This window comes from Gallus gallus, chromosome 3 (assembly GCF_016699485.2).
Source record: "Gallus gallus isolate bGalGal1 chromosome 3, bGalGal1.mat.broiler.GRCg7b, whole genome shotgun sequence".
NCBI lineage: Eukaryota > Metazoa > Chordata > Aves > Galliformes > Phasianidae > Gallus > Gallus gallus.
In genome coordinates, this window is record NC_052534.1 from 63,902,212 (window position 1) to 63,913,124 (window position 10,913).

The 10,913-nt window shown below is 36.0% G+C and overlaps 1 long non-coding RNA gene across 1 annotated transcript in view; it reads right to left on the minus strand.

Annotated features, from left to right (window-relative positions):
- The window catches only part of LOC121110190, a 33,422-nt gene extending 23,273 nt beyond the window's left edge, over positions 1-10,149 (minus strand). The window contains exon 1 of the long non-coding RNA XR_005858188.2: positions 9,968-10,149. This is a non-coding gene — a long non-coding RNA (uncharacterized LOC121110190). The remainder of the gene's footprint in view (positions 1-9,967) is intronic.
- Between the last annotated feature and the right edge of the window lie 764 nt (positions 10,150-10,913).

The following is a 10,913-nucleotide window of genomic DNA, read 5'->3' on the forward strand; positions in this document are numbered from 1 at the left end:
TGCTCTAACACCTTCTTTACCTTCCACATATCCTTTACTTTTATTATACATTCCTTACACTCATACTGTGAATAAGCAGCAAACAGAAAACAGACTATTTGAGGGGCCTATCTTCTGTTCCCCTCTGTTTTCCTTTAGATTACCAAGAAACAAACATAAGAATATGTAACACAATGTTTAGAAAGACAGAATGTCTGAATCTTTTGCTTATGGAGATCTCTAAACACAGAATAATCATTTTAGTTCATTAAACACATAAAATTTCAGAGAAATTTATTGTTATATTCTGACTGTTAAAAATTCTGTTGATGTTTACACAACAGTGTATATATATACACACCAATATATATATACAGTTACCAGGGTCACAAGAGGAAGCAAATTATCATATATAACTACGGGACTCTAATGAGAGCCTCCTTAGTTAATAAGATTTTATTAACAATGCAAAGATCATACTAGCTCTTCTAATAAAATCTTTAAATCTTTTACTTTTTTTTTTTTCAGTTAAATCTTAGAAAATGGCTCGAGACATGGGAGTGTTATTTTCTGTCCAGTGTACTAAGATTATCTTTGGTTATCTTGAATATTTTTCATCCTCTTTTTTTTTTTTTTTTTTCCCTCTTCTTTTTTTATCTAAGAAGTATCTGGAAACTTGCTTTTCTTGCTTACTGTTTAACATATTTCCCCCCAGCTTCCATTCTTGTACACTAATTAGGAAGTTCAGTTTTAACTTATTTGTCCTTTTTTTTTTTTTTTTTTTTTGTAAGCTGAATGATAAAACTATGATTTTTTACATCCACTATGTAAGCACACTGTGAATGGAGAATTAATCTACATTTGTATAAAATGAGAATTAATATATCTTCAAAATATTTAACATCTTTACAGTTAAGAAATGGTTATTTATGAGGATATTTCTGAAGGTTTTGTAATTGGTAACCATTATCTACTTTCTCAGAAAAGAGCTTTAATATGAGGTTTGGATTCCAAAACACAGTCAAGATCTGTGAGTTTCCTGCTTTTCCATTTTATTCCTTTGAAACTTGAATTAAATTATTGTCCATATTTTCTTTTGTTATCCATTCATACACATCTTCTTATTGATACTTTTATCTGTCCATTGTTTCCTTCTCTAAACAAATGCATTAAATAGCATGGAATAATATCTAAATTTGAAGTCTTGCTATGTTCCCTTCCCTTCCCTTCCCTTCCCTTCCCTTCCCTTCCCTTCCCTTCCCTTCCCTTCCCTTCCCTTCCCTTCCCTTCCCTTCCCTTCCCTTCCCTTCCCTTCCCTTCCCTTCCCTTCCCTTCCCTTCCCTTCCCTTCCCTCTTTCCCTTTTCTTTTTCATTTCTTTTTTGACATTTATTAAGATCAAAGAATAAACTTAAGTCAAAAACATTCCAGTAGAATTTTCCAGGAATAAGCACAACATCAAATCATGTAACAAATAAACTGCAAGCAGAAGTCCTAAAACTGTTATTTACCCTCTCTTGCTCCTCAGTCTTAAAATCTTCTCATATGTGTATTTGGGAATATTTTTTGTATTTTTTTGCTTTTATTTTGTGTCTCTTTAACTAAAGATCATTTCCTTTTTTTTCAAGCTCAGTTCTATCTATCTCAGGTATCATGTTCTTGGACACAATCTTTGAAGACAACAACAGGTATTCAAGATTTATGGATATATTAGAGGGTGGTTGCCTATGACAATGAAACTATCATTTTCACATTCTGATAATGTTATTTGTTCTCCATATGCAAGGATTGTTCTGTTTAAACAGACCATGCATAAAATACTTTCCTCTTATATTTTTTCCTTGAAATTTTTGAAAACAATTGCTCAATTTGATATTTTTATCTTCATTTCCCATGAACATGTTTACCCTGTACAATTTTCATTCTTCATACGTATTACCAACTGTGAGAACTGCCTGGATAAGAATCAGTTGTTGCTAACTAAATTGACATAATTTCCAACTTTGAGGGACTCTCCAACAGGACAGCATAACTGTAGGTTATCCACAGACAGAAAAACTGAATGCCCAAAAATCCTGAAGGAGGATTTTTACTCATCTTTCTAAGTGATCAGGGACTTGATTGCTTCATAATTTCTTAGTGGAAGAGGACAAAAGCTGTACTAAGGAACAAAGTAGTTAAATAAGCCTGTGGTAAATAAGTGATAAATTCTGTAATAATTTCCATCTACTGTAAACACGTGTGTTAGAAGCCTGGAGCTTATGAATAATAGCTTCATTTAAAAGTAATTAGAATTCTATGCCATTAACAGCTGGAACTCTGGATAATTATATTTTAGAATGAAATGTCTGGGAAAAGGCATTTCTGTTTTTATGACAATTACATTTATATTTAATGATAGGAATGATGACATGCAATATAAATCCAAAACAGCAAAAATTAACTGTATCCATCATGAAAGTCAGTATGAATACTCCAGCAAATCAATAATCATAGGTAAATAAGAGCTTGATAATCTTGCTTTGTTTCATATTTGAATATACTCAGCTCTCTTCCTTCTTTTTTGAGATACAAGGTTTCCAGTTTCTTCCTACCAAATTCTCGGTGTAAGGATGCAAAATGAATTTAAGTTGTGCACTCTAGTCAAACCTTTTGTTTTGGGGGAGTGCTAGAGCATTATCTTAGTGAGTCATTGAAGTCATTTAAACACATCTGCAGAAAAACATAATTTTTTGAGACTTTACGCCAAGTTGGAGTAACTGAAAAGCAGCCCAGTTCGAGATTAGGAGCTTGTATACTGCTCTCTTCTCCTCCTGCCATCTCTACAGATTGAGGTGGAGGCAGATACCACACTCTCCCCTTTTGTTTATACCTATGTTGACAGTGTGGATTACTTCCATAGGAGCGTGGGTGCTGAAGTGAGTAGGCATAGATCTATACATCTAACTTCATCAGTGTAATTAAAGATAAACTGACTAATGTACTTATGGGATTGTAAAGTGGAGGAAACTGACATTCCCATCAATCAGAATGTCTTTGTGGTTTTTAAATGTCTGAGGATTTTTATTTTTTTTAAATTTTATACCACAGAAGACCTTTCTGATATAGAAGTTCTTGACAGGATGTCATTACTGAATGTTTTTCGTCGTAAAGTTTCATGGTAGTATTCATCATCTTAACATACTGCATTGATTTTATTTTCCCTCATTTAGCTCACTGATGCCCTTCATCCATGACTTTACAGGCAAACTGGAAGGTTCAGCATGCCTGGGAAGATACCAGGTACTCTATGCCACAAAACAGATGGAACTCTGATAAACCTGTTTCCTCTTGCAAAACAGAGTTGTTTGCTGAAGACTTTCCTGAAAGATATTGTCTACCTCTCCTTGTCTCTTAATCTCTCCATAGACATACCTATGAGCACTTAGTCATTGCGCTGCTAGATATGTGTATCTTTGCTAGTATATCAGTTTGACATCTAAAGGAGAGAGAAAATATGCATGACCTCATTCAATGAGCAAAAGTTCTTTGGAAAAGGTGAAAACTATCACACAGGTTTTCCTTGATAATGTCCAAATGAATGCTTATATTTAGAAGCGAGTGCAGTTGTTTCACTGCACAGTACCAAAGACTTGAGAATGAGATTCAGTTTTTCAAGTTCTCTACTTTCTTCTTCCTGTGGAATTTATTAACATTTTCTTTAGATTTCTGGAAAAAGTCCATTACAAGCAGTTTCATTGAAGAAGCATGGATTGTACAGGCCTGTCGTCTCCAATCCTGTAAATATCCTCATCATGATGGTTCTGCTCATTTACTTTAACCTTTATAACTCCCACTTTCCCTGAGATTCTGTATATTTTTTCCAGACAGCATATTCTTGGATTCACCAACCCCCTTGCAAACATTTCAGTTTCTCCTTATGGTTTCCAATTGCCATTTGAATAAGAGGCATCGTATACTGTGACAATACATTCTGATTCTCTGACAGGCCCCTCAAACTAGACAGATTACTGCTATGGTAGTTTTGAAATCATACTGGAGACTAATTTAGGACTCATTCATTTTGTACTCCTTAGGACTCCTAGCGTCAGATTTTTATGAAAACTGTGAAAACTTAATACATTTGTCTCAGACTCTTGTGAAACATGGTGGTTCAGTTTGCGGAGAAGTGAGAAACAACAGAAGGGAAGAGAAACTATGAAAAAAATTAGAGGTAGTATACACATGAGATGAAGTCATCTTATACATTTATTATTGCTTATGGTGTTGAGAGAAGTTCCACTTCTACCTGAATCCTTTGTTTCTCAGAAAGAAAGAAGAGCTAAGAAAATTGATATCAGGAAAGAAGAGAGCAAGCCCTTGCAGACAGTCAGAAAAATTATGCTGTTCAGTAAAGGTTTCTGTATTCTGGGGAAGCTCAGTAAACAGCAAACAACCTTAAGTGTCTAAAAGGCGAATAACCACTGTAAGAGGAGTAACTACTCATGAGTATTTTGCTGTTATTTTTTTCTGTAATAGCCCTAGTTGTTGTTTGTCAGTCATATCACCTTTTTGTAGCACCTGACACTCTAAGATCTCTGTACACAGCAGGACAAGAAATATATTCCTTGTCCATGGGGCTGTCATCATTCAATCACTGAAAAAAAGGCAAGAATGAATACAAGTTCCTCATATTTGCCTTGAAATAATTCCCATCTGCTCATGATACAGAGATGCAGAAACAACATTGTCTCTACTTTGCACGCAGAATTGCCTCACTGTGTTTTAATAAAGCTTATCAGCAATAAAATAAAGAAACAGTGGGGTGACTAACAAGGACCCTAAATAAGTAGCTTGCATTTAAAGAAAACAAAAAACCTTTAGAGTCATAGTACTTCATGCTAAGAAAAAAAAAAAAAAAAAGAAATGGGATGGGAAAGGAAGGGATAAGAATAAAAAAGCAGGTTTTATTTCTGCAAAACCCTCAATCACATTCAGTGGGCCTTAATATTAAGTTTTGAAATAATCACTGTAAAACATAATTTCATACAAAAATCTTTCACTACAAGATGTGAGAGCTACTCTGAAAGTAATGCCTCCTATTTTATTACACTGGCCCACAATGTCAGAGATGAATGTTGGTATGGCAGTAGGTTGAACCTTCCCACCAGTACTGTTATATTTTGTTGCCATGCAACAGATGGCTTTGGAGGGGCAAACTGATAAAATGGTGTCTGATATGGAAGTGCCTATGAAGAAAAGGGATATCACTGAATTCCTCCTTATGGAAAAAAAATTGCACAAAAAATGGCACCCACTGACATTCATCGATGCTTGCTGAATGTTGATCAAGACCAAAAAAGGATGCAAGAACAGAGAGGCATTTGTGTGTTTTAGCAGTGGTGAGAGCAACAGTGAGTTATTTCCACTGGTGCAAATATTTATGAGCACAGTATGCACACTTGTTCATCACTGGCAAAAATGCTTAGCTAATGGTGGTGGTGCTGTTGAAAAACAGTGTTTTGTAGCTGAGCACTGCTCTATCCAACAATGTTATTATGCTCTTCATATCTCGTAGTTTCCATGGAAATAAATAGAAGGCATTATTTTCAGAGTGACCTATGTATAATTATTTTCAGATCAATATTATGAAAGTTTTCTGACTTTCGATGTTTCTAGCACAGTCATTGTATTTAAATTTTTATCGCTGTTTTCTGCATGTGACTAAAAGTTGACCTCTAACAGTGTCTCCCTGAACAGAAGAAAATGATACAACAAAAGAAGAGGAAAACATATGAAATAGTGAAAGTAAAACTAAACACTCAACAGATTAATGTTGCTAGGTGATATTCTATTAACACTAGAAATCCTTTGCAATGATAAGAATGTTACAGCAGCCATTATCTTAATAAATTAAATGTCTCCTGAAATAAAGATAATGCTAACATTGAGGGGTAAACATCAAGTCCTAAAATCACACCATCAAGAGAAGCAAGTAATTTTGCAGCCTACACATGAGTTTAAATTTTCACAGTTTAGTTTTGGCCTAATGCCTGCATGCAATCCTGCTTCACGTCAGATTTTCTCTTTAAAATCTGTAGCTTGCTGTCATGTAAAAATAGGACAAAAATTCCTTGCTACAATCTCATATACACGCTATATATTTCAGTATTCAATCTGGAGATACTCGTTCCTTTGGGTACATCATCAAAAGATTTTTAAGCCAACATCATTTAATACAGATTGACTAAAAAAGATGAAAGTGACCTAGTGGAAAAGAATATTTGTAATTCAGCAAAATTTGTTATTCTTTATATCCATAACTTTAGGACTTAGGGTTGTGGCCTGACAAGCAATTCCCCCAGATTCTATCTTTTTCAATTCTCTAACTAAAATGTTTCATAGAGACAGCTCTAATTGTCATGCACATAATATTTTTTTCATGAACAAAAAATGAACAAGAATCAAACTATTGGAAACAAAAACTAAGGAGCCCATTTTGATGGAGCGAAAGTTGTGATTTTTTAGTACAGTTCTGTTTAGTACTCAGTACAGTCTAGAAATTATAAGTGCAGACATAGAAATCTAGAAATGCAGTGAAAATATATAATTGGGACCTTGTGACTGCTGTAGTGTGAAAAACATTCCCAAATAAATGTAAACATATCAGATGCTATCTTTTGCACAATTCTATGTGCAGAGTAAAAAAATATATATATATTTTTAGAAAGTATGACGATGATGTTTAGAATTGCATTCCTAAAAAATATGGCTTTTGTCAATATCTGGGAGAACTGGATAAATATCACCATATCTCTTCATGTGTGTCCCTACAATGTACTATATGTATTATATTTTATGTCTGTATATATAAACATATATAAACATATACACATATATATGTACGTGCACTCATTTAATCAAGTAGCATATTTATATAATTATCTCATCGTTTAATTATAATTCTTTCAGTAGGTTTAATTATTAGTTCCAAAATTTTAAGACATTTCTCTGATTGGTCAATGAGACAGATAATCTTTGCCTACACATTATGTTTTCAAGTAGGCACCTTCATACCATACCAAATACTTTCTCAGACTTGTGAGGCGCTTTCCATAAAGAGATAGAAACCTCCCCAAAGTTCTTCCATATTTTTTTTTTCTAATTATCATTTTCCTGAAGGAATGAAACACATTATTCAGGTAGATTGTCATCTGACAGCGTTGATTATTATATTGACTGGCAATCTATCATTTCTATATGTATGTATTTACGTATCCAATACACGTGATGATCATGTAAGTCCAATATTCACTAAATCTTATTTCTTTATCTGTATGCAACATAGTAACTTGTGGATCCTATAACTTTTCAAATCAAAAACTAAAATTCACATTGAGATCATAACTGAGAACTTGTGAAGGAAAATGAGAATATTAGGATATTAACTGTGGAGTAACTGGCAGACTGAACAACCAGCTCAGGAAGTCTTCGTAATCTACGATTGTAAGAGTAGTTCCTTCTCAGTTCTACCGATCATCCTTACAGTAACAGGGTGTAAGAGATTATTCTTTTATATCATTGACTCAAAGTTTGCTGAGGTACAAGTCCAGGCAAGTCCTGGGCAAAGGTAGAGAAATCTTCTGTCTGGAAGACACTGATGGACAGGTCCTGGCTAAGGATTGTGAAATCCTTTAAGGAGCACAGATGGACAAGGCCAGGGGCAACGAGAGAGGGATAAGCTGCTGATAATGGCCGGGAAATGGTCTTTTGTGTGGCCTTATCTCGAGGAAGATGGCCATCTCAGGAGGTACGCAGATGATTCTTGCTCAAGCACCCAGGGATGTCACGTAGGCAGGAGAAAATGAAGGATAAAAGAGGGTCCAACAACCATGAGGAGAGGGTTTTCTGCCATCTGATCTCTCAGCACGACAGACTGGAGAGGGTTTTCTGCCATCTGATCTCTCAGCACAACAGACTAGAGGGTTTCTGCCATCAGATCCCTCACCATGACGGACTCAAGGTTTCTGCCATCAGATCCTTCTCTACAGACCGTATGCTGATGGACTTCCCTGGGCCTGCTACCTGAGACCTACTGCTTCCTCCCAGACTTACTCTGTGGCTTCTTCCTGGACCCTCCCGGTACCTGCACCCTCTCGTTGCCCAAGACCGGCCTTGCTGCTCCTGCCCTTTGGCCTTGGACCGTCAGAACGTTGTGCAACGGGACTACTGCCGGATCCTGGTGGTGACTATCCCCGCTTTACGCAATTCTTGCTTCTTTCTATCTTTTCTGTCGCTCGCCTTCCCTTCCCCCTCACCCCAATCCGTAATAGTGTCCGTCCTCCCCTTTCTTCATCTCCCTTATTAACATTTGTATTAATTGGTCGGACCAACATTTGAACCGTTGTTTCTTAATCTCATGCCGGGCATACATATTTCAAAGAACCTCCTCTCCCTCCTATAAATTGGAGCGAGACACAGGGGAAGGAGGAGCTGGAGAGAATGAGAACAGAGACTGACGAACCACACAGAAAGAAGAATTATGACTGATTGTTGGAAATGGGAAAAGGTATAAATGGTAAGAGTGAATTGCAAAAGTAAATGGAAAGTGAGCATTACAATGTTAGTGTATACCATTAACAGCTGACTTACCGATAAAAGACTGTAGCTTGTCTGAGTGTCAAGTCTTAGATATTTGAGAGCCAAATATTTGATATCTTAGTGTATAAATGCAAGAGAAAAAAATCATTTTATGTATCCTTTAAAGTTATATATTTTCACAGGATTGACTTGTTTGTTTGTTTGTCAAAGAATTCCCATCTGATAGGCAAGGGACTTTTTATGATCTCAGTTCAGATTGTGTTTGCTTCATCTCAAGTGACTTCAAGAAAAAGAGTCTCATGATAGAAAGGTCTCCTGAACCTGCCTAGAGGTGTGGAGAGCTGCTCACTGTAATATAAACACCACACCCAGATGCAGCTGGAAAGCGCTGCCCATGGAAAGTAGTCAGTTGCTGGTCCTCAAGCTCTGCTTGCAGATCTGCTGTGTTTGTTGGAAACAACAGTAGAACTTAAGCAGCTTCAGAGCACCCTTTCAGAGACTGTAAGGTGATATTTCAGTGCCATGGCATATCTCCTATTGTAAACGTACAACTACTCAGTTCCTATTCTTTGTTTTAGTTCCTATTCTGTATCTTCAAAATTAAAAAACTTGTTTTAACAAGAGCAAATTCAGCTTCTCCAAGAAAAATACCATGGGGATTGAATGTTCTCTGTACTGACAGAGATTTACTCTGATCAGTTAATTCTCACAAAGTTCAAGGACAGTCAAATAAACAAAGTAAAAGATACCATATGTTTTCCATGCAGGACTCTTTGTGAGCACTCCTCCCTCATTTTTTTTCCCCACTGTATAATTTTTTTAAGACAGTTCTCCCTCCCTCATAAGTTCCTGACCTCATTTGCTCCAGGTAATGTTGAGTAATGTTCCTTTGTACCAAAACAACTGCAACGAAATTCCTCCCCTACCTCAAGGCTATATTGGCTTTCTACCAACCCTTTTTCCTTTTTTTTTTTTTTTTTTCTTGAAGTTTTATGCCTTGTCTTTCCCATGCTTTCTTTCTAATTTCCATCTGGCACTTCTTCATGTTCTTACTTTCCTTACCAATATCCACAGGCCCTCAAACGTAATCAACCTACATAAGCACACAGATGTCTGCCACAGCAGCTCCCACCACAGTCAGTTCTGCAGTTGCATTCCATTTTCACTTATTTTTTGTCTGTTCCTTCAGGTTCTTCTCTTCCACAAGCAAAATCAACTCTACAGCTCTCCTCTCTGGCCTATATTCCATTGTTAAAAACAAAGTTATACAGGTAGAAAAATAGACACATGCACACACAAAATCTGTCATAACAAAAGTCATTGGCAGAGCTAGAGAAATGGAAAGCACTCATGTAGACAAAAATACATTTTAATTAACGGAAAAATAAAGGACAAGAGAAGCTGAAATACCTTCACGTCTTCCAGTGTTGCCAGTGCCCTCTTACCATCTCTAAGGAATGTTCTTTTTCCATAACTGGGCAAAGGGATGTAATATTGTGCTGTATATTATCCTGCTTTTAATACCGATGTTCAGATCAGCAGTGTTTGCTCTCATCAAATTCTTAGGACTTTGGTTGATACAGCAACTGCTCAGTCCCTTGAAAAATGTATTTTCAAATATAGAAGAGGAATTAATGAATATTCATAAACATTCGCCTACAGTTGTAGGCTATCATGAGGCAGCTACTTGCTGTGTGTTCTTTTACAATAGAATGTCATCAATTACTGAAACCTCTTGCACACACAAAGGCATTTTTTGTAAATGAATTTAAATGTAAATTGTAATAGAGCAAATTCTTCTGTCTGTTACTTTTTCAACTCAGGACTTGAAAGCTTGGAATTTGTAATAAAAAAAATTCTTCCTAAGTACTCTTGGAGACATGTTATTAAAATGAAGCATGCATGTATATTCATGAAGAAAATGAGAAAAGTTATTTTTATTCAGGAAAAAAAATAAGACTGCGACAATTTTCTGTCATTTCAAAGGACTCTTCTCCAAAGCATCTCTTCACAGTCAGATTCCTGAGCCACTCACTTTCTTAACTCATAATCACTTCACTTTGGTGTCTCTGTTCACTAAGTGCAAACCCTTTTCTATCCTTGCAGATATCAAATTATTTTTAGGTTCAGGAAGTGCCTCAGCCAAGGTGAATTCAGCAAGCTGAATGCAGGCTTGCTCTTTTTGCTGATTTCCAAAACCTGTGTAGATGAAACACTTGTTTTGTGATAGATACTAAATAAGGCTGAAGGGAAAGCCTTTTGAAATGTGTTGGCCAATTAAGGGTTCATAAAATAATTTTAACTTCCTAGTCTTCCTCTGATGGTAAGAATTTCAAGCCCTGATATGCTAGTGTTT